We start from the raw sequence: 20,718 nt of genomic DNA on the forward strand, positions 1-20,718 counted from the left end.
GGCTTCTTTTTAATTTATGGTATCGATACTTTTAGGACAATGATACTTAAAAGACTGGTTGTTAGCATCCACAAAAGGCAGAATATAAATCTAATAACAATAATAAAATATTTAATATTCATGAAGGATTGGAAGTTAGAAATAACTAGCAAGGGAGGCACGTTTTTAAGTGATTCCAGCTATTCAGGAGTGGTGCAATACATACCTTATGACGGACTGGGTAGGGAGAGGGGAACAGCGGCAGCTGGCATGACAACTCTCTGCGGCACAGCTACTACCAACAGGAACATGGGAGGGAGGTGCCTTCACCAGGCTACCTGCCAGCTCTGATGCTGCCATGGAGTACTGTGTGTAAGTCTACTCTCATACAACTCAGTGTGATTGCAAATGCAGCACTGCACAGTGCAACAAAATAATTTACCCATTCATTGTTTCTACATTTGCATTTGTCAATTTATTATAATGTATAAATATTTAAGTCTGGTACCAGGGTTGTCCTATGAGAAAAAAAATGCGGAGGAAAAGACTCTGGATGAACAAGTTAAAAGAAAAAGAATTTGTACGGAACATGCTGGGCATACAGAGATAATATAATAAAACAATGCTTATAATAAACTGGCCATTGTGTAGATGCAGTATTGCCCTCTGCTGGATGGAGTCAGGGCTGCTTATCTGCATATCCCTGGGCAGGAAGGAACCAGGGAGTCTCCTGTTGATCAAAGGGCTGAGCCTTGGCTTTCAGAGTGAGTCACTTCCTCTTGTCGTGGAGCCTTTGCTTTGACACAGTGATGGTATGTCTGTGGCAGTGACAACCATGAAGCCCTACACTGATCTGGTACAATACCAAAGAAGCAAAACAGCACTTAAAGGAGAAAAAAATAAGAGGCTAAAGAGTCAGAATCAGTAGAGAGGAAAAGGCCTTAGAAAGATGAAAGGAGGTTGGCAGGAGGACATAAATAAAGAGATAAAGTAAAACATGAACAATACACAGCATTAAACAGCCTCAAGGGGAAAAATGAGAAGAAAACAGGCAAAAACTGTAGGCAGAGAGAGGGAGAGATGGAAATTCAAACGGGATCGGCAGCTGGTTTCATTTATGGCTTATTTTAAATACATTATTGTTTGTGGGCAAATCTTCTCACCTGCATGTTCACAGGACTCTTTTCACAACCTTCTCATTCATTCTATGACAGTGGAAGAAAATAGGTTGATCATCTGCCCAAGGCCTGTGCAGTGTAATGATGAGACTGTGGGTACCTGGTGGGATTCAGAGTTTGATTTTAATTCTCCACCATCACAAGTCATAAGAAATATGGGTTTGTTAGGAGGGCTGTGCAAACAGCCAAATCTAGAATGAATCTTGCAAGTGTCAATGGGCAGTTGCAAGGGCTATATTGGTTCCAGCACTTAATGGATTCACAGCAGCTGAATATTTATGAACTTCCTATGTCAAAAGAAGAACTTGCTAATTTGGGGGTCCTGTGGAGTTGTAGAAGATGTTAATCGACAACTTTGCAGCATATGTCCAGGCTGGAAGGGTATGGTTATGACTGGGCTAAGTAGCCATGGAATACTGGGCAACACTGATGCAGAACTAAGCTGAAACAGGCAGTAGGCAGTTGAAAGAAGGAACAGGAGAGGAGGGGCTGTGGCTCAGTGGAAGAGTCCCTGCTTTGCTCGCAAAAGCTCTCAGTTTCACAACCTGGCATCTCCAATTGAAAGACCTCCACCAGAGAGCCTGGAGTGCTGCTACCTGTAAGAGTAGACAGTAATGACCTGGATGACCTGATTCAGTGTAAGGCAGGTTCTTAGGTCTTAAAGTATGAGAAGGATTTTCCACGCTACCCCACTCTTCTTGAAGGTACTCCAATAGGATTTCTCTTGAGAGCCAACGTGGTATAGTGGTTGGAGTATCAGACTAAGAGTTTCAGGGAAGCAGGTCTCTGCCATGAATGCTTGCTGGATGATCTTGGGCCAATCACACACTCTCAGCCTAACCAGCTTTATGGCATAATTGGGAAGATAAAATGGGTCCTTTTTAGGGAGAAAGGTGAAGTATAAATGAAGCAAATAAATAAAATGCAGAGAATCAGCCAGGAGTTAGCTACCACAGAGAGAATGCCCACAAACAATAATTGCTCTGGTATGTCCAAGCAAAGTCCTCTCTTTCAGGTAAAGTTAGAATTTTAAGAATTGTGCACAGTGGTTCCATCGAATGGCTTGAAAACATAACCAACTTTGAGTCATGGTGCGTTGGTGCTGCACTCAGTCCCAGTTTCAGAGCTTAGTCGTTCAGCCTCTTCAGAAAATACCCAGGACAGAAGATGTGAGGCTGAAGAAGTTCTTTCATATTTCAGTTTATTCCTTTTTTTATCCTGTCCAGTAAATGTTGTGTTGTGGCAAAGTGCTTGCACAGAGGCAATTTTAAGAAATTCAGGCATATCTGGATGACACATCTGTCCCTGACCTTTTCCAGCCTGGCTTCATGATTCATTTTGGGAATAAGACAACCTTGCTTACTTTGGTGGACAACCGCAATTTACATCTTGATATAAGTAATTCATATAAATTGATCCTAGAATCTGTTGACAGCCTTTGATACAATTGGTTACTCCATTATTTTACACCTTATTGAAATATGGAGCTGGTCCTCTGATGGTCTGTATCAGAGAGGGTTAGCCAGATCTCCTGTGGAGTACTGCAAAGGTAGTTTTATTACCAATGTACTTTACTACATATATCAGGTTGTTGACTCAAATAATCTGGACCTTTGGGATTGAGTATCATAAACAGAGCTGGGTTCTATCAGCATATATTTCTGTTGCTGTCAACTGCTGCCTTAACACTGTGGTCAAATGGCACAAACTGAAGCTTAATTCAAACAAGATGGACATGATGCTAGTAGGTAAAATTGTTTGGAGAGTAATGATCTGCTTATCCTAGATGGGGCTAAATTACTGTTTGCAGATCAAGAACGTGGAAGTCCTTTTAGACCCAGCCTTAGAAGCAGATTGCTAGTTGGTATTACGAGATATATATTTTTACCAATTATATCTTGTTTATCAGCTCTTTTCACTTTCTGATTCAGCTGATCTAGCCATACTGATCCATGCTGTTGTGACTGTGGTTGGACCTGGGGCTGACCTTAAAGACAACTCAGAAACTTCACTTCGTGCAAAATGTTGCAGCTCATGTATTGTCAAAGGCTGACCAGTGTGAACATATTACACTTGTGTTACAACATCTATATTGGTTGGCTTATTTTATGTATTTATTTATTTATTGAATTATATCCCACCCAATCCCTGAAGGTTATGAGCTCAGTTTCAGATACTGATGCTTACTTTAAATCCATTCACAACCTAGGACTCAGATATTTGAAGGACGCAAATATTAATACAAATCCCTGTATTAACCCAAATGCCAGAAGCATTCTCTTAGTCAGTGACTTCTCACAATTCTTCCAACCAGGGCTATTTGTTCTTCTGCCAGAGGCCTTACCTTTTCCATCACTGCATTTTTGTCAACATGACATTTTCCTTGCCTGAAGAGGTAAAGAGAACTCAATTTTTACTTTTTACAGATGCTTGGGAAAAAAGCTTTGTTTTTCAAGGGCTTTTAAATTATTTTTTAGGAACTGTATTTTCTGGTGACATATTTTATGTGCATTGTTCTGGTTTTACCGTTACTTGGCTGTACTATTGTTGGCTGGACAACAGTTGGGCTTTTAAAATTTTAATTTGTGTAGTAATGCACCGCTGACCCAGCAGCACCGTGGTCGAGCGCTGGAACACCTACGCTCCTACGGCCTTCTGGTCGCACCGCACCCCCACTCCTCATCCCCCTATGAGTCACGGGTCATGAACTGTCTGGCTCAGTCACCGGGCGCAGGGACAATGGTCTTGCCCCCAGGTGAGGATTAGGCTCAGACGCTTACGCTCCTCTCCGCACGTAGCCAGGTGAGATCATGCATCACATGATGATCTCCCGACCTCCCGCTCTCCCGGAACTCCCTCCGTTCCTCCCTTCTACACGCCCCCGAAAGAATCACAATAAAAGGTGCCAGGAACCAGCACGCGGGAGACTTCGCTAGGAACACGGACCTCCGGCCCCGCTGCTGGCGATCTCCACCAGATGTTATCTCCGCGTCTCGTCTCGTTCTTGCGCTGACAACGTGGGTCGACTTCAAGCTGGTGCCGAACCCGGGAATCCTCTACCCTCCACCCTGCTCACCGCCGCCTGCAGGAAAGGGCCGCGGTACCGAAGTCCGCTGGATCGGCGCATCCAGGGACCACCGCTGTATCGCCCGTCGGCTGGATCGGCGATCCAGGGACTCGAGTCCTAGGACACTTCGTCCGGACGGAACACCGGGTGAGTATGGGAGCTTGCAAAAGCAGGGCTTATGACAAGCACGTTAACGAACTGAAAGCGTTAGCGAAATGCGGCAGGGTCTCCGTAAAGAGAGGGGAGCTGCGCCAAATTGGTTGAGGAGATTGAAGCTCAATGTCCATGGTACCCAGAAGGGGACATTGAATCTTAAGGACTGGGAAAACATCGGGAGGCACTCTTCGCACAGAGCCTGTGGCGCCCGATGTCACTGCTACTGACGTGGAGACAATGTTATGTCGCCATCAGCCTGCAGACCTATGGCTCCCTTGCTGTAGGCAGCCCTCCTTTCGATCTTTCACCTTCAATTTCAACCCGAATTTTCTCTATCCGCTAAATTGGACGCCTGTCCTCCTTCTGCCCCTTGCTCCTCCGCCCATTTCAAATTCTCCCGCGGCTCAGCCGCCTCCCCTTGCTCGCCTTCATTTTCCGAAGTTACCGCACCTCCGTCAGCGCCACGTAATGGCGCGGGTTTCAAAACTCTCGCAGAGCGTATTAGCCACGATCTGCAAAAGAAAGAAACCCTGACGGAAGACGATGCCGATATTCTCGCATTGTGCCCCGTCCATTTCATAGATACCGAGGGGGAGGACGGCATTGTTCGGCGGGTTGTCGAGTACCGCCCCTTAAGCTATAACATCCTCACTGAGCTCCGCAGCGATACGCGGACGTAGGAATCACTAGCCCTTACGTGAGAGGCATGCTAGAGGCAATCGCGAGGAATCACTTAATGGTTCCGGACGACTGGAAGACCACCTTCCGCATGCTCCTGAGCCCTGCACAATTTGTGATCTGGGAGAGCGAGTTCCGGCAGCAATGCTTTAGCAGGGCAGCCGCCTCCGGCGGCGCCTACACCGCCGCACAGCTTTACGGCTTCGATGCCTTCAGTAACCCCAACAATCAGATTGTCCTACCTGAGGCCACCCTTACGGTCGCCTCTGAGTGCGCTTACAAGGCGTTTGTCAAGGTCCCCAATTCTGGCCAGCCCACACAGAGCTTCTCCGCCATACGGCAAAAGCCCCAAGAGCCCTATGCCGAGTTTGTGAACAGGCTCCAGGAAGCGCTCAAGAGGCAGGTAGATAGCGAAGAGGCCCAAAACGAGCTCCTCATGCGCCTCGCTAAGGAGAACACCTCCACGGAGTGCCGCAGAGCAATCACGGGCCTGGGCAAAGACCCTGAACTGGCCGACATGCTTAAGGCTTGCCAGGACATCGGATCTTCCGCCCACCAAGCTAGCCTCCTCGCCGCAGCACTCTCCACCGCCAGGGGACAGCCTCAGGATGATTGCTTTAACTGCGGCAGACCCGGACACTTCCGAAGGGAATGTAGGCAGCCCGGTGGGGGGGGCCTATAACCCCGATGGAGGAGGGTCCTCCCCCAAGAGGAGAAGGTCAGCCCAAGACCCGGTGCCCACGATGCCAGAGAGGCTTCCATTGGAGAAGCTGACTGCCCGCCGGGAAACTCAGCGCCCGGCTGCCTCTCCCCAGCCCAGGACCAAGGAGGAGAATATTAGAGCAGACCCAGACACCAAGGCCCACGCCCAAACCGCCCCCCACTCGTGGCATCTCGCTCACGGGCACCCAGCCCATCTCCTTCAAGTTCCCCCACGAGGTCCTTGTCGCCCCAACCCAGTATGGCGACCCCATCCCTACCGGGACTATTGGGCTGGTGCTGCCTAAGGCCTCGGCCGCTGAGCAGGGAGTGTTCATCATTCCCGGAGTAATCGACTCCACGCACCAGGGACCCATCCATCTCCAGATCTGGACGAACATCCCGCAGGAGTTGCCCACCGGAACCAGCTGCGCACAGCTGATCCTCCTGCCCCATGCGCTGCCCGCTGATCGACCCAATAAAGGCGACAAGCCCCGGCAGCCAACATGGCGCAGCCAGCACCACCATCAGCTGGGCGGTGGAAACACCCATCGGAAGCTCCCGCCCGTACCTGGAGCTCGCTATAGAGGGATGCATGTTTAAGGGCCTGGTAGACACCGGCGCTGATGTGACTGTCATCAGGACAGCCGAGTGGCCTGACCAGTGGCCGACCGAGGCTTGCCCGCACATCTGGGGGGTGAAAACAAACCGGCGAGACGGAGCATCCGCCCAGCTCACGGTCCACAGCCCAGGACTGGAGCGACAGCTCACGAGTGCACGCGCCCATCGTCTTTGGACATCCATGTTAATCTTCTGGGGAAGAGACCTCATGAGCCAGGTCAAGCGACCTTAGTCTGGGATGGATAAATCCATCACGCAGATCACTAGTCTTGATTATGCCTCCGGAATTGCCTTCGAACTTCCGCAAGGAAGCCGTACCCCCCTCCCGTTCCTCTCCTTTCCATTCTTCAACCAAAAGGGCAGGAGGGCCAATTGGCTGACTGGCCCTCCCTGGATTAAAATCTGGGCCCATCCTGGTACCGCAGCACTGCCAGGATAGGCTCCAGGTTAAAAGGAGGCTGCCGCACCAAATTCACTCACAAACCAGTTTGGGCGCCTCCAGTGGTCATGGTATTATAGCACCATCATCACTTAAGACGCTAATGGCCGAAACCGCCCCTTAAGGGAGTGGTTTCAGCGGGCGCATTTCCCCAAGATAATTCGATTACAAAATTTTAGCACCATCCAGCCCCTCTGCGTTGGCCACCAAGGTCACGGTAAAGTACATTTCCTTTACAAGGAAAACCCCCCCTCTGCATGTGGGAGTCCTCTGCCTTCAACCGCCTGAATGCCTTGTTCCCCTGACGCACCCATCCCCAAAAGAGCTCCAAAAGCCCCTTTCGTGCACTACTGATTAAGCATGCATACCCACAATTCCCCCAGTGTCCGCCCACCCCCTGCCCTCCCTGTCAAATAATTTTAAGAAAGAGGGATAGGCGGCCCCCAGAAGAATTGCATTAAAAGCAACCTTCAACTACACGCAGTCTGCAAAATAGCCTCACACATTAAACTCTAACTCAAATAAAACTTCGATCTTGATCTCCTCCGCCACCCGCTCTAGAACCGAGCCTGGCGGGACCGGCCCCCTCCCATAACCTGGGAAGGGGGTGTGTTTCAGTCCTTATTCCTACAGGTTCCTGTGGATTCCGACCGCCATGACGTGGCCAGGCCATGGAATGGCGCCAGGAGGACACCAACCCCATCCCAGAGATGGAACACCTCTCTCTGAAGGATCCCGCCCCGCGGCCTCAACGGGAACGCCGACGCCGACGCCCAGACGGTCCAAAGACCCGGATGACCTGGGAAACGCCAAAGCAACCGCCAGCCAAGCTCAAGAGCTGCTGCGCCAGCAAGGCCACCCCCCGAGACACCCGAGAACCTCTGTGCCGCTCTCTTTGCAATCATCACCGCCAACTCGGCGGCCACCATCCTTTGCCTGCTCTGCTGCCTCCTGCCGATGGCGATCGGCCACCCCCTGACGAGCTTTCACCAGACCAACATCTGGGAGCAGTTTGCTGTGGCTGTCATCGTCTCATCTTGCTGCCTGGGCCAGTACCTAGGAGTCGGGAGTTTGCTAAGCTCCTGCCTGCTCCCCGTTTGCAAAGCCCCTGGAGACTTCCTTACGGAGTCTGGTTTAAGTCCCTTCATGAATGCCTCATCCATCAGCTATTCCATGACCGCTGACTTGGGACCCGTCGCCCAATCCCTCCCGGCCCGCGCTCTCTCCCTTCCCACCAAGACTGTCTCTAATCACGAGTCCAACACCTGCGCCGCATCGTCGGCGTGGCCAACCAAGGAGCCGACCCAGGCCCATTCATCGGCTCGCCAACTGGAACTGTCGCACATGGGAGGACATTCCCCGCACTTGGGAACATCCTGCTCCCTAAGGGCTGGTTCTGGACCTGCGGGGAAAGAACTTTCAACTACATCCCCGCCCGGCTCTCTACCGGGACCCTCTGCTGCCTCAGCCGCCTCACCATTGTTGATTCACTACCTCAGGCTCGGCCCCAGGAGCCCGGGCACCGCCGCCGCCGCCCGCTCTGCCTTCGATCCCTCCTGCCGGAGCGACCGGTTGCCCTCTCCACAGCTGAAATCGCTTCCCTCGCGGTTTCCCTAGTGGGAGTCCCTGGACTCGCCTCTTACAATGCTAAGACTATTGGCCGGCTGGCCTGTGCCCTTCTGAGAAGTCCATCAATTCTACCTCCACCGCTTCTGGATGCCTCTAGCCTCCGAAAGCAACAGGAACAGATAAAGCGACCCCAGATAATCGTGCCGCTATTGATTACTTGTTGTTATTACATCACCAAGGTTGTGAGAATGTACATAATATGTGTTGTTTTAATCTCTGATAACTCCCAATTGATTCATATGAAAGTGCGTGAATTGCAAAGGTTGTATCCAGTCTAAAGTATGATGTATTGCCCCATTGGTGGTCAGCCCTCTGGAGCTGGCTGCCGGGAGGGGATGGTTGAGTGCTATCGCATAGCTCTGCACTGGTTTGATTGTATGCCTCATCGGCGGGTCTTGTTATGTTCAATGTGTATCTAATATTGCCTGTAACGTGTGTAAGAAGCCCCTCGACTTTCCCCTGCCCCGCAACCAAGTTCTAATGTTGCACAAGCAGCTCGGTCAACTCGACCAAACAGCGGAGGGGACAAGCGTCCCCCTAAATCGCCCCTCAGCATTTCTCGGCCTCCCTTCTAAAATGTAAAAAAGGAGGAGATGTAGTAATGCACCGCTGACCCAGCAGCACCGTGGTCGAGCGCTGGAACACCTACGCTCCTACGGCCTTCTGGTCGCACCGCACCCCCACTCCTCATCCCCCTATGAGTCATGGGTCATGAACTGTCTGGCTCAGTCACCGGGCGCAGGGACAATGGTCTTGCCCCCAGGTGAGGATTAGGCTCAGACGCTTACGCTCCTCTCCGCACGTAGCCAGGTGAGATCATGCATCACATGATGATCTCCCGACCTCCCGCTCTCCCGGAACTCCCTCCGTTCCTCCCTTCTACACGCCCCCGATAGAATCACAATAAAAGGTGCCAGGAACCAGCACGCGGGAGACTCGCTAGGAACACGGACCTCCGCGCTCCCGCTGCTGGCGATCTCCACCAGATGTTATCTCCGCGTCTCGTCTCGTTCTTGCGCTGACCACGTGGGTCGACTTCAAGCTTGCCCCAGAAGCCACATTTAGTTTATACCCCAACTAACCTGGTTAATTGTTGGACTAGTGTGCTCTTTCACACCTGCTCTCATGCCGCAGGCAGAGATTGAAAATGGAAGACCTCCACTGACTCCACTGAGTCATGGCTTCCAAATGCAGCCACCATAATAAATTGGAATTAGTTTCTGTCCCAGTAATGGGGGACTCTTAGCAAGGATTACACTGTGGTTAAGAAAGAAACTGACTTCAGGTTTATTTATTTTTTATTATTCTGACACATTATTCTGACACATTATTCTGACACATTATTTATTATTCTGACACATTATTATTATGACACACATATTCAGATGTCATGACTAACAGGCAGAAGACTTTCCTATTCTGTTCTGGAGTGCTGACAAGGGAAGGAGGGAGCAGCAGGGAGCAAGACTTTCCATAATAAATCAGGTTGGTGCTCATCACAGCAAACTTTAGTTTGTCTCTGATGTCTGACTCAGACCTCTGAATAATTTACTTTCTTCTACAGAACTGATGGCTCCTTAAATTGTGCAAGAAGCTCTCCTGCTTTACCCTACTTCTTGAAATTTCTATACAGAACCTTCTATACAGATCATGTGTTTGCCTTCTAGTTTCAAAATAAAACAGGCCAATGCAACAAGCTTTCCACATTTGGGGCTAGGAAATGGGTCTTTCTCTCCTGTCACATGTCAAGATTACACATTTAGCACCAGCCAGGAAGGCTGGAGAGGAAGTCACTGGGGTCCTGATCAGTGCAGTGGTGCTTAACTGGCTTACTCTATCTCTGTCAGGCCCAAAGGCAGCTGAGCCATAGTCACTCCAGTCCCTGATTACATCAGGGAAATCCAAGACTTGGCAGCTCATGTGGCTCTGGCAACTTTCCAGGAAATGTGGAAAACTCAGGAATTTCAGCAGTACTAGACAGGTTTCACAAGAGAAACTGCTGCCCTCTCAGCAGTGCTTGCACTGTGACCACTCATTTAAAAACACTGCAGCACTGCAGACAAATAAGTCACGGAATGAAGAAGAAGAAGAAGAAGAAGAAGAAGAAGAAGAAGAAGAAGAAGAAGAAGAAGAAGAAGAAGAAGAAGAAGAAGAAGAAGAAGAAGAAGAAGAAGAAGAAGAAGAAGAAGAAGAAGAAGAAGAAGAAGAAGAAGAAGAAGAAGAAGAAGAAGAACTGGTTTTTATATCCCACTTTTCTCTAACTTTCAGAAATTCAGAGCAGCTTACAATCGCCTTCCCTTCCCCTCTCCACAATAGGCACCTTGTGAGGCAGGTGGGACTGAGAGAGTTCAGAGAGAACTATGACCAGCTCAAGGTCACCCAGCAGGCTTCATGTGGAGGAGGGGAATCAAACCCAGTTCTCCAGATGGCTGCTGTACACCATGCTGGCTCACTAGAGCAAGACAATATCTGAGACAAGTGGCTACTAGAAGGTATATAATGCAGCAGGACAATTACAGAGGTGACACTTAGGGCTCCTCTTTGTGCAGCTTCCTCAAATAATTTGCACAGTGCAATTCCCAAACCAGAGCCAACACAGAGCTGACAGAGATTACTGTGAGCCTAGCATGCACACAGCAGCAGGCGCAGCTGACTTACCACTTTCAGCATGGGGCTATTCCAGAAAACAAAGCTATCTGGGGCAAAGCAAACTTGCATACATAGAAGAAAACAGATGCTGTCGATGAGACTATACCTGTGGTGCTTTGGAGCTAAGTGGCAGCTTTGGTTTTGTGTTGAGTGCTACTTTTGCTGAAGAGGTCTGTACAGGCACAGAACTTGTGGTGCCTCCAGCTGCAAGGCAGGATTATAGAGTCCTATGTGGGGGTCAGAGAGGGGAGAGCTGTTAGCAAGGATTTTCACTATCAGAATGAAAGCTTTAGGATTTCCCTTCACTTCAAAGAAAAGATGCCAATAGAAGCACATCCTTGCCTTGTCACATTGGTAGGCAGAGGCAGTATTAGCATCATTGACATGTAAGCAGAGGAAGCCAGGGGCTCAGCACTCTGGTTCCATGCTGTCAAAAACTCACAGGGAAATTTTCAAAGCATCACACTGAGACTTCAGCCATGTGACTTCCATTGACTTGCATATTAGTAAAACAGCTAAATCCCCATGCACTACTTTGAAAACTTCACCTTAGGAGACTGAAAGGGACAGCAAGCTTCTGTTTATTAAATTTAAAGGGAGATTTTTTAAAAAGGTATTTGCCTGCCTGGGAGTCAAGGAAACCTGCAACATACCTGTGTGCTCTTCACAATGGCCAAAGCTGGTTTCAAACAGCTCAAGGATTAACCTAAGTACATGGAAAACTTTGCACAAGTTATAGCGTATTTTCAAGATTTATGTCTCAGTGTATTCTCTGGATTTCATTCAGACAAGCTGAACTGTTATGTGGGAATTTGTCTTGTGGATCAAGCATCAGCTTCTTTGAGATGATACATTTATTCAACATAATTTCCATTCCCACTATTTGGTTGCCAGGGATGAATGGAGGGCAGCTGTAAGAAGACTGGAAACAGAAGTCCTGAGAGAAGGACAAAAGGCTTTGCTGACTGTCAAACTCCCGTTCTTGGATAAATGGTGACCCGTGGATGACTGAGTCTTTAGCAAACACTTTCTACATATTTGCAGAACAGTGTTTTATTATATTTTTGATTAAACTCATGCAAAAAAATTACATTGACGGAAGATTTACTGGTCAATTTACATTTAAAAAATAACTTTCATTATCTGCAGGTAACCCTAAAGTGACTCCGAATGTCGGAAAGAGAGAGACCCAGCAACTAACTGCCTACTCTCCAGAGAAACTGGAGATGGAATGCCTTTTTCTACATGTTACTTATTACTTACATACTTACTTATTTTTTCAGAGATACAATCCCTGACACCCACATTTCAATCATATGGATTACATTTCTGTACATGGAGCACTAAATATTAAGTGCTGGATCCAAAGGTTCCATTCTGCTAAAGTGCAGCTTTTGACCGCTGAAAACTTTTTCCATCAGTGCATGACTGTACCATTGCTGGAGTGAACCTTCGCAACCAACCCTCTCAGTTGACAAATTAAAAAGGCTTTAGAGATCCAGATTTGTGTGTGTGTGTGTGTGTGTGTGTGTGTGTGTGTGTGTGTCTTTACTGAAATAAGTACCAAAATACTATGTGTCCCACAAGCTCCTTTGATGGGATAAAAAATGTAAAAAATAAACAGTGAAAAGAAATATTCAGTGTTCGTATCTCTAATACGCAGATAAAAGTTCATCTGATCTCAATGGGACTCACTTCTAGGTAAGTGTGCAAAGGATTGCAGACATGAAGGCTGATTCTGTGCATGTTTACTCAGTGGTAAATCCCTCTGAGCTCAGATATTATGGCCCCTTCCGCACACGCAGAATAATGCACTTTCAGTTCACTTTCACAATAGTTTGCAAGTGGATTTTGCTATTCCACACAGTAAAATCCAGCTGCAAAGTGCACTGAAAGTGGATTGAAAGTGAATTATTATGCATGTGCGGAAGGGGCCTAAGACCCTATAGGACTGTAGTCTTTGTGGAACAATACCATTTGTTGCTTCCGAAAAACATGAGCCTGCTTTTTCAAGGTAGTGGCTGGAACATGCCTAGTCTGTTGAAGCACAGCTTCTCCATTACTGGAATGGAAATCTTTGGATCCAAAGCTCTGATTAGCAACTAAAGAAGATTTAAAAATCTAGACCAGTGGTTCTCAACCATGGGTTTCGGGAACCCTTTGGAGGTCAAACTATCCTTTCACAGGGGTCACCTAAGACTCTCTGCATCAGTGTTCTCCATCTGTAAAATGGATAAATGTTAGGGTTGGGGGTCACCACAACATGAGGAACTGTATTAAAGGGTCACGGCATTAGGAAGGTTGAGAACCATTGATCTAGATCTTTTAAAATACATCGAAGTAGTAGCCCCTAATCAAGTAAATAAAAGAGCAAGATCCAGTCCATGATATGCTGTATTGTTAATATGGCTTATTGCTCGGAAATCATCTCTGTATTTTGGGTGATGAGAAGGGAGAAATAGAATACGTATAAAAGAAAGAGGCTTGTCTACACTGCAAAATGAAATGACCAAACTTCTCTAAATGAGGTTATTTGGGGTCTTTTCCTGTCCATGGACCCAGAACATCTGAACAAATCTGTCATCACTGGCCTTTTGTCTAATAAACTGAGCTCCACTTCTCTACTCCATCCTGCTCTCCCCTTGATGAAATGGCAGGGAGATATTTTTGCTTGCAAATTGATATTCAAAGATAATGCACAATGTTCCAAGGCTTGGTCTTTTAATGGAGTACAGAGCGCAAATATAATTTAGTGCACATGGGGTTATTTGGAGCTTTATTCTGTAAGTTCGTAATTTGTGATTTGTAGGCCATCTTGAACCATGAGAAATGGTAAAAGGTTTAAATGAATAAATAAATTCACCTGTATAATGTATCCTTCTGAATGCATATGTTTATTGCATTCACACACTTTTATGAAAAGCACAAATGGCCCCAAGGACCAGATTATTTTTCTTTCTTGCAAAAATTCAGAATGATTTCAGAAAAATATTTTACTTAATATTCCTAAAATATTTGCTTCCTCTCCACCCACTCCATTCTCCTTCATACACTCACAAAAGTCAAGCAGTGTTCCCTTCACAAGCATATCACTAGAACTTTGAAGTACTTTCCTTCTCTTTGAAGTACTTCCCTTCCTTCTCCTGCCATCTATGTGTATTCAATCAGTTTGGCAGCCATGGTTCCTATCAACAGTTCTCCCACTGATCTGGCTAGTAGTTGCTTCCTGAATTCCCTCTCCCTTGATCCTCCAATCACTGTTAATTCAAATGCAGCAATCGTGATATACCTTACATTATGGTCACAGAAAACATCACCAGTTAGTGAGCAGGCTTCTGACTGCACAAGATCTTTTCTCAGGCTAGATCAGGGGTAGGGAACCTGCGGCTCTCCAGATGTTCAGGAACTACAATTCCCATCAGCCCCTACCAGCATGGCCAATGGCCATGCTGACAGAGGCTGATGGGAATTGTAGTTCCTGAACATCTGGAGAGCCGCAGGTTCCCTACCCCTGGGCTAGATGTTCAGTTAGCCTAAATAAGAATTCTTGTAAACTCAAAGGCTTGCTCACTGCTTGAGGATGTTTTAGCTTTTTTGGGGGGAGGGGGGGTCATCAAGTCACAGCTGACTTATGGCAAGAGACCTTCAGATGCGGTTTGCCATTGCCTGCCTCTATATCATGACCCTGGTATTCCTTGAAGGTTTCCTCTCAAAATACAATACAGAGTCAGTGTGTGGCTGACCCAAGGTCATCCAGCAACCTTCCATGGCACCAGTGAGGATCTGAATCTAGGTTTCCCAGGTCATAGTCTGATACCTTAAGAACTACACCATACTGACTCTCCTTAATACACAAATATAAATGTATATATGAGGATGTCTGCTTTGGAGTGTGCTTCTATGACTGCTTTGGAGTGTGTTTCTAATGGACCAACATGACTACCCGCAATTTTTGTAAAAGTAAAATTAAGTCCCTCAAATACTCCCTGCTTCATAAAACAATAACAACAGCTGCATTCCAAGTTGTCACCCATCAGTGCTACTGTTTGCTGCAAATGCTCATTTTTTAGGACAAAGAAATCACCTGAAATATTTTGGAAAACTGGAATGCAAAATACAGGATGGATTGCCAACTAAGATGGAAGAGTGGTCATACACACTGATAAACACCAGCAGATCACTGGAATCTTTAATTTTCATTTTATAATATCTACTGGTTGCATACATGCCTTTTCACTCTCTTATCAACTGTTCTGACAATACTTTCCATTTCTTTGAGTTAGCACTAATGAACATTTCCTAACAATGCTGTAAATTGGAATTTTAAAAGTGTTTTCCTTGCTGAGCATAAGAAATTATGAAAATGCATGTCAACAGATTCAGGACTTTAAGTTCTGAAGAGATGATTTTGGACACGAAAGGTGGGTTGCTGCTGATGGATGAGCCAACAGCTAGCAACAACAGTTTAGGAGTACTATCTTTGTTTCTTCTACCACATAGACACAAAACTTCTTTTTAGGCATGTTTTAGAAGGAACTGGATGTGGTTGTTGGAGATCCTGGAGAAATGGAATTCTCTGCCAATTTAAACTGGGATGAGAACTGAAGCCATTAAGAATAGTTTGGATAGTTCTGACGGACATTACTCAAGAAGAGATTGGATGATCATCTGCTAACAGGGCTGGAGAAAGGGGGAACTGCACCTGGGGCAAGAAAGCACCTTGCGCCTCTGCCATGCCCCCGCTCCACCCCGCTCCACCCCTGCACCAGCGCGCGTTCAGTGTGTCGCGTACCCCCCTGTTCCCTTGGTGCTATGCCACTGCCTGCTATGTCTAATGTCAATCTCCTATTCAAGAACACTTTTTCAGCCTTTTAATTGCTTCACTGCGATTAAGGTTACAGAATGCCCATATTCATACATCTACAGAAAGTAAAAGATTCTCTACTTAAGATTAAGAAATCCTAGCATTTTAAAAAAATCTGTATCCCACTTCTATACCAAATCATTCAAGGTGGCTTCTAAATAAATAAAAAACAATATTGTAAACACAGTGTTGTAAGCAAAACACAAAAGGAAAGAAAAAGTTATTGAAGCCACCATATTCAACACAAACCTACAATCTACCAAAAACTAGGATGAATATTTTTAAAGGTCTTGACTCAATGGGTCTCAAGTTTAGACCAGTGGTTCTCAACCTGTGGGTCGCGACCCCCTTGGGGGTCAAACAACCCTTTCACAGGGGTCGCCTAAGACTCTCTGCATCAGTGTTCTCCATCTGTAAAATAGATAAATGTTAGGGTTGGGGGCAGTGGTGGGATCCAAACATTTTAATAACAGGTTCCGATGGTGGTGGGATTCAAACAGTGGCGCTGCCAAACACACACACCTCAGGTCCCTATTGGGCAGTGAGGTTGCTTTAGTAACCCCTTCTCGGCACTCAGAAAAAATTAGTAACCACTTCTAGAGAAGTGGTGAGAACTGGTTGAATCCCACCTCTGGTTGGGGGTCACCACAACATGAGGAACTGTATTAAAGGGTCGTGGCATTAGGAAGGTTGAGAACCACTGGTTTAGACCTTAAGTGACCGTGAGAGTATGGCCGAATATGTTTGTTTTTTTCAGTTTGGTCATAAAGGCTAAACACACTTAAAGGTAAAGGTTGTCCTCTGTGCAAACACTGAATTGTTACTGATCCACAGGATTATGTCACATCACAATGTTTACTAGGCAGACTTTGTTTATGGGGTGGTCTGCCATTGCCTTCCCCAGCCATCTACATTTTACCCCCAGCAAGCTGGGTACTTATTTTACTGACCTCAGGAGGATGGAAGGCTGAGGCAACCTTGAGCCAGTTACCCGAAACTGATTTCTGTTGGGCTCGAACTCAGGTCATGAGCAGAGCTCTGACTGCAGTACTGCAGTTTACCACTCTGCACCTGGGAGTAAATTCCATTAAACTCCCATTATGGCACAGGACTGCACTGTATATATTCTATTCTCAGATATAAATGCCAGAGAAACAATTGGGATATTATACAACAGGTCCTCATATGAATTGCCAAACTGCATTCACATGTATGAACAAATGAATTCTTGTGTGAGCAAATAGTTATGTGTGTGTGTGTGTGTGTGTGTGTTAATGACACTGCAGTTTTTGCTTCATTGCTGGCAACATGTATACTGCATTATATTTTTTACAATTTTGAATTTCTAAGCATCAATGGAAAAACGGCATGAATGAAAAAGCAACATGTTTGGCAGTGGGCAAAGAGTTGCAAGGGAACAGATGACAACAGGAAGTTGGACAAATGATTTGACTTATCGATTTGACTTATTTTATGGTTTTATAATCAATAGCTGACATGTTGGGCCTCAAGAAGATGACATTCATTTCAGCTTGATACCAGTTGGAACAAAAATAAAAAGCAATACGTTTCACTATCAAAGCAACCACACCAGGTCAAATATTATTTCCCATTATAAAGCAAAACATGTGATAACAGGCAGATAGGATCCGTTTTTGAAAACAATAATTATTTGACTTCACACACAGTATCAAAAAGGGGCATTAGCAAAGCACCTGCACTTTTTATACACGCACATCTTACTATAAAGCATCTACAACTGCCAACATTAGGTTCACAAGCAGAAAACTATATTGTGCAGCGAGATAATTTGTAACCCCCTCGTTCAAATCCCAGGTAAGCCATGAATCAAACTGGGATGCAAGGATAAGACCAGATGATCTCCTCCTTCCCCCAAGCATGCTGTCCTAGCGGAACAGGCACAACGCGAATATGATTAAGTCAATGACTATTCTGGGGACTACTGAAAGGCTGTCGTCCTCATCCTCTCTTCGCTCTACAAAAAAGCTCCCGTCCAGAATAAACTGCAAAATAAGACCTCTCTGTTGTGCTCGGGAGGACGAGGAGCCGGTAGAAAACTGACCTTCACAGCGAGACTGCTTCAGCACAACCGTCTCCTACCGAGCCTTCCTTCACTTGACTTGAATTTTGGCGCAGGTAAAAAAAAAGACCGTCCTCTCTCAGCAAGCCCCCATCCAGGGTCTGTCCTACACATTGCCTGATCGCTAGTCCTTGAGTTCCGTTTAGCCTTCTGGATGACGTCAGGAACTAAACCCCAGCTCTCCCCTCCCACTTTTTCTGGAACATGAGAGCGTCGGGGGCCACCCGAGGCTGGGGGTTTCTAGTGATAAAACGGGGTTCACCGTTCAACAGTGCTGAGACCCCCATTCTGTCCACAGCGAGGGAGGTGGATGGCTCAAAGATTACTGGAGTGACGCTTGTGGATACCTTTGCGTTGTGATTGTAGGCTGTTTTTTTGGAAAAGCAGTTTTTCTAGTGTTGGAAGGAGGCTATCAGGAGCCCGATCTTGCGAGCCCTTGTCTGAATCACGTGCTCCGTTATTTTAAATTGTACATGAAAAAAGGATCGCTGAAGTGCTGGTGCTACCAGTATTAGTACATTTAAAGATCATTGTCTGCTCGAGGTGGTAACATATGCCATTATTCATTACTCAAAAGATTCTTTTTTTAATCTCCAGTAGAAGATTGATTTAAAACCTGATCTGTGCTGGCTTTTAAAACAGGCTGTTAATAAACTCACTGTGGAAATTTTCTATAGGAAAAAAAATTGCATATGTAATCTCATGGATCTGATTAATATGTATTAAAATGATATCAACTCGAATATGTTAGGCAGTGAAGATAGGATGGTGAGGGGATAGGAAGAGGTATACTAAAAGTTCATTTTAGGCAACCAAGGAAGACAACTTTCACATGGGGGTCAGTTTATGGGATTTAAAAGCAAAGATTCTCTATAAAAACGTAGTTGCCATGTTACAAGTACTGTAAAGGATGTGTGTTTATGGTAGGTAAGACATGTGTCTAAATGATTTTGAATGGGTTCTCCTAAGTTCATTTGATTTTTACAGTGAAAATATGAAACTGCCATCATATTCCAGTTCATACCTTTTTCCAGGGCAACACATTAAAAATGATCTTTAGTGCTTCATGGCATGAACATCTCATTAGAAATCACAAATCTTAATTTTTTTTAAAAAAAAATAGAACCCTGTCCCACATTCACTTTCAAATCACATATCACATCAGTGTTCATGGGCTTAACCACAAAAAACAACAACATGAATTTGCAGTGTCATTAGGATATAAAATGATGAATCCAAGGAGCAGATCCTCATGGATTGTCATGAGTTTTCTATGGACTCCCCCAAATCACTATCAAATAACACAATATATGCCAATTGCCCCCTTGGCATGAGGTGTGCATTCTAATATGTACATGGAATCCACTGAAATTCATTGTAACTATACATCACATCTATATCCATGACCTGCATTGCAAAAACTGAATGCATCATGGTGTCATAATAATGCTGTAACATGGATTACAAATTCAAATACTCATGGATTACAAATTCAAATACTCATGAATCCCCACAACTTTTACACAGAACCTTCCCCCCAGCCCCCACATGTTCCCAGATTACTATAAAAATTAGGTACCATCCACATTATGGCATCACCATTCTACAAAACCTTGTAGAACAAATTCATCCATATGATCTTTACACGGTGTATTCCAAAATGCAATTTAAAATCATAAATCCCATACAGGCCCCCAATTCTAGGACCTTATTCTAGGGCCACCAGGACATTCCCTCTCTTTTATAATTTGTTTCAGCTTAACATTGTTGTTATTAGGGTCTGTTAGAAAGGTAACAATATCGGTGTTGGGCAGAGATACTCACTGGCTCAGGAGCCACACTTGGCTCTTTGACATGATGGCAGTGGCTGTTCTGGGCACTGTCACCTAAGAGACACCCTCCCCGTGTTCCAGAAAAGTAAGCAAGGCCTGTATGACTTGTGGTTGGCTGATGTTTCCCACCAGAACAGCTGCCTTTGCAGGGGCTGATGGATAGGTAAACTGCAAGTCTCCGTGAACTACCAGCTTCATATCTGGAATGGAAGTGAAAGGCTTGTCCTCTACAATGTCTCACCAATCTGTGCAGTCTCTGCTCTCTCCTTCTGGCATCTAAACAGCTGCCAGGAGGACAGCAATCTGGAGAATTACCTGGAGAATTACAGCAGCCATGCAGGAAAGCTGCAAGCTGGCAACCCAAAGGTGGTGGTTGTTTTGCTCCCCCTTTCTGCATAACCAACTTGCTCCCCTCTGGGAGTCTTGGCAGCCTCCCTCTGTCACCTGAGCTGCTGCTTGTCAGGCTGAGGAGAGAGCAAGAAGGCAGCACAGAGGGAAGTCCTTCCTTGTACTGCAGATATGCAAGGGCTGGCTGTAGTGATGGGGATGGGCAATGCTATTTGCTCAAAAGTCATCTGGCAATGAATTGAAAACTGATATAGTTATATATTTAATCTTATATTATCAGATCTTATGTTATTGTGCATGTTTGTTTACACAGGACTGTGTGCTGTGTGGTTGTTTTGATTGATAGTAATTGCTAATGTGGCTCTCCGTGAACCTCAGAATGAGTTCTGCAGTTGTAGAGGTTCATTTTGTAATTTCCCTTGGACTTGTTTAGCGTGATGGATGAGTATTGCAAAAGGTAAGATGGTTGACAGAGGGC

General features: G+C 45.9%; 1 long non-coding RNA gene across 2 annotated transcripts in view; it reads right to left on the bottom strand.

The window, feature by feature from the left end:
* Positions 1-18,195, bottom strand: part of LOC125437481 — a 47,149-nt gene extending 28,954 nt beyond the window's left edge. For both annotated transcript variants that reach the window (XR_007245220.1, XR_007245221.1), the window contains exons 1-2: positions 18,043-18,195; positions 1,143-1,257 (exon numbers count right to left, since the gene is read on the bottom strand). This is a non-coding gene — a long non-coding RNA (uncharacterized LOC125437481). The remainder of the gene's footprint in view (positions 1-1,142; positions 1,258-18,042) is intronic.
* Between the last annotated feature and the right edge of the window lie 2,523 nt (positions 18,196-20,718).

This window comes from Sphaerodactylus townsendi, linkage group LG08, assembly GCF_021028975.2.
Source record: "Sphaerodactylus townsendi isolate TG3544 linkage group LG08, MPM_Stown_v2.3, whole genome shotgun sequence".
Lineage (NCBI taxonomy): Eukaryota > Metazoa > Chordata > Lepidosauria > Squamata > Sphaerodactylidae > Sphaerodactylus > Sphaerodactylus townsendi.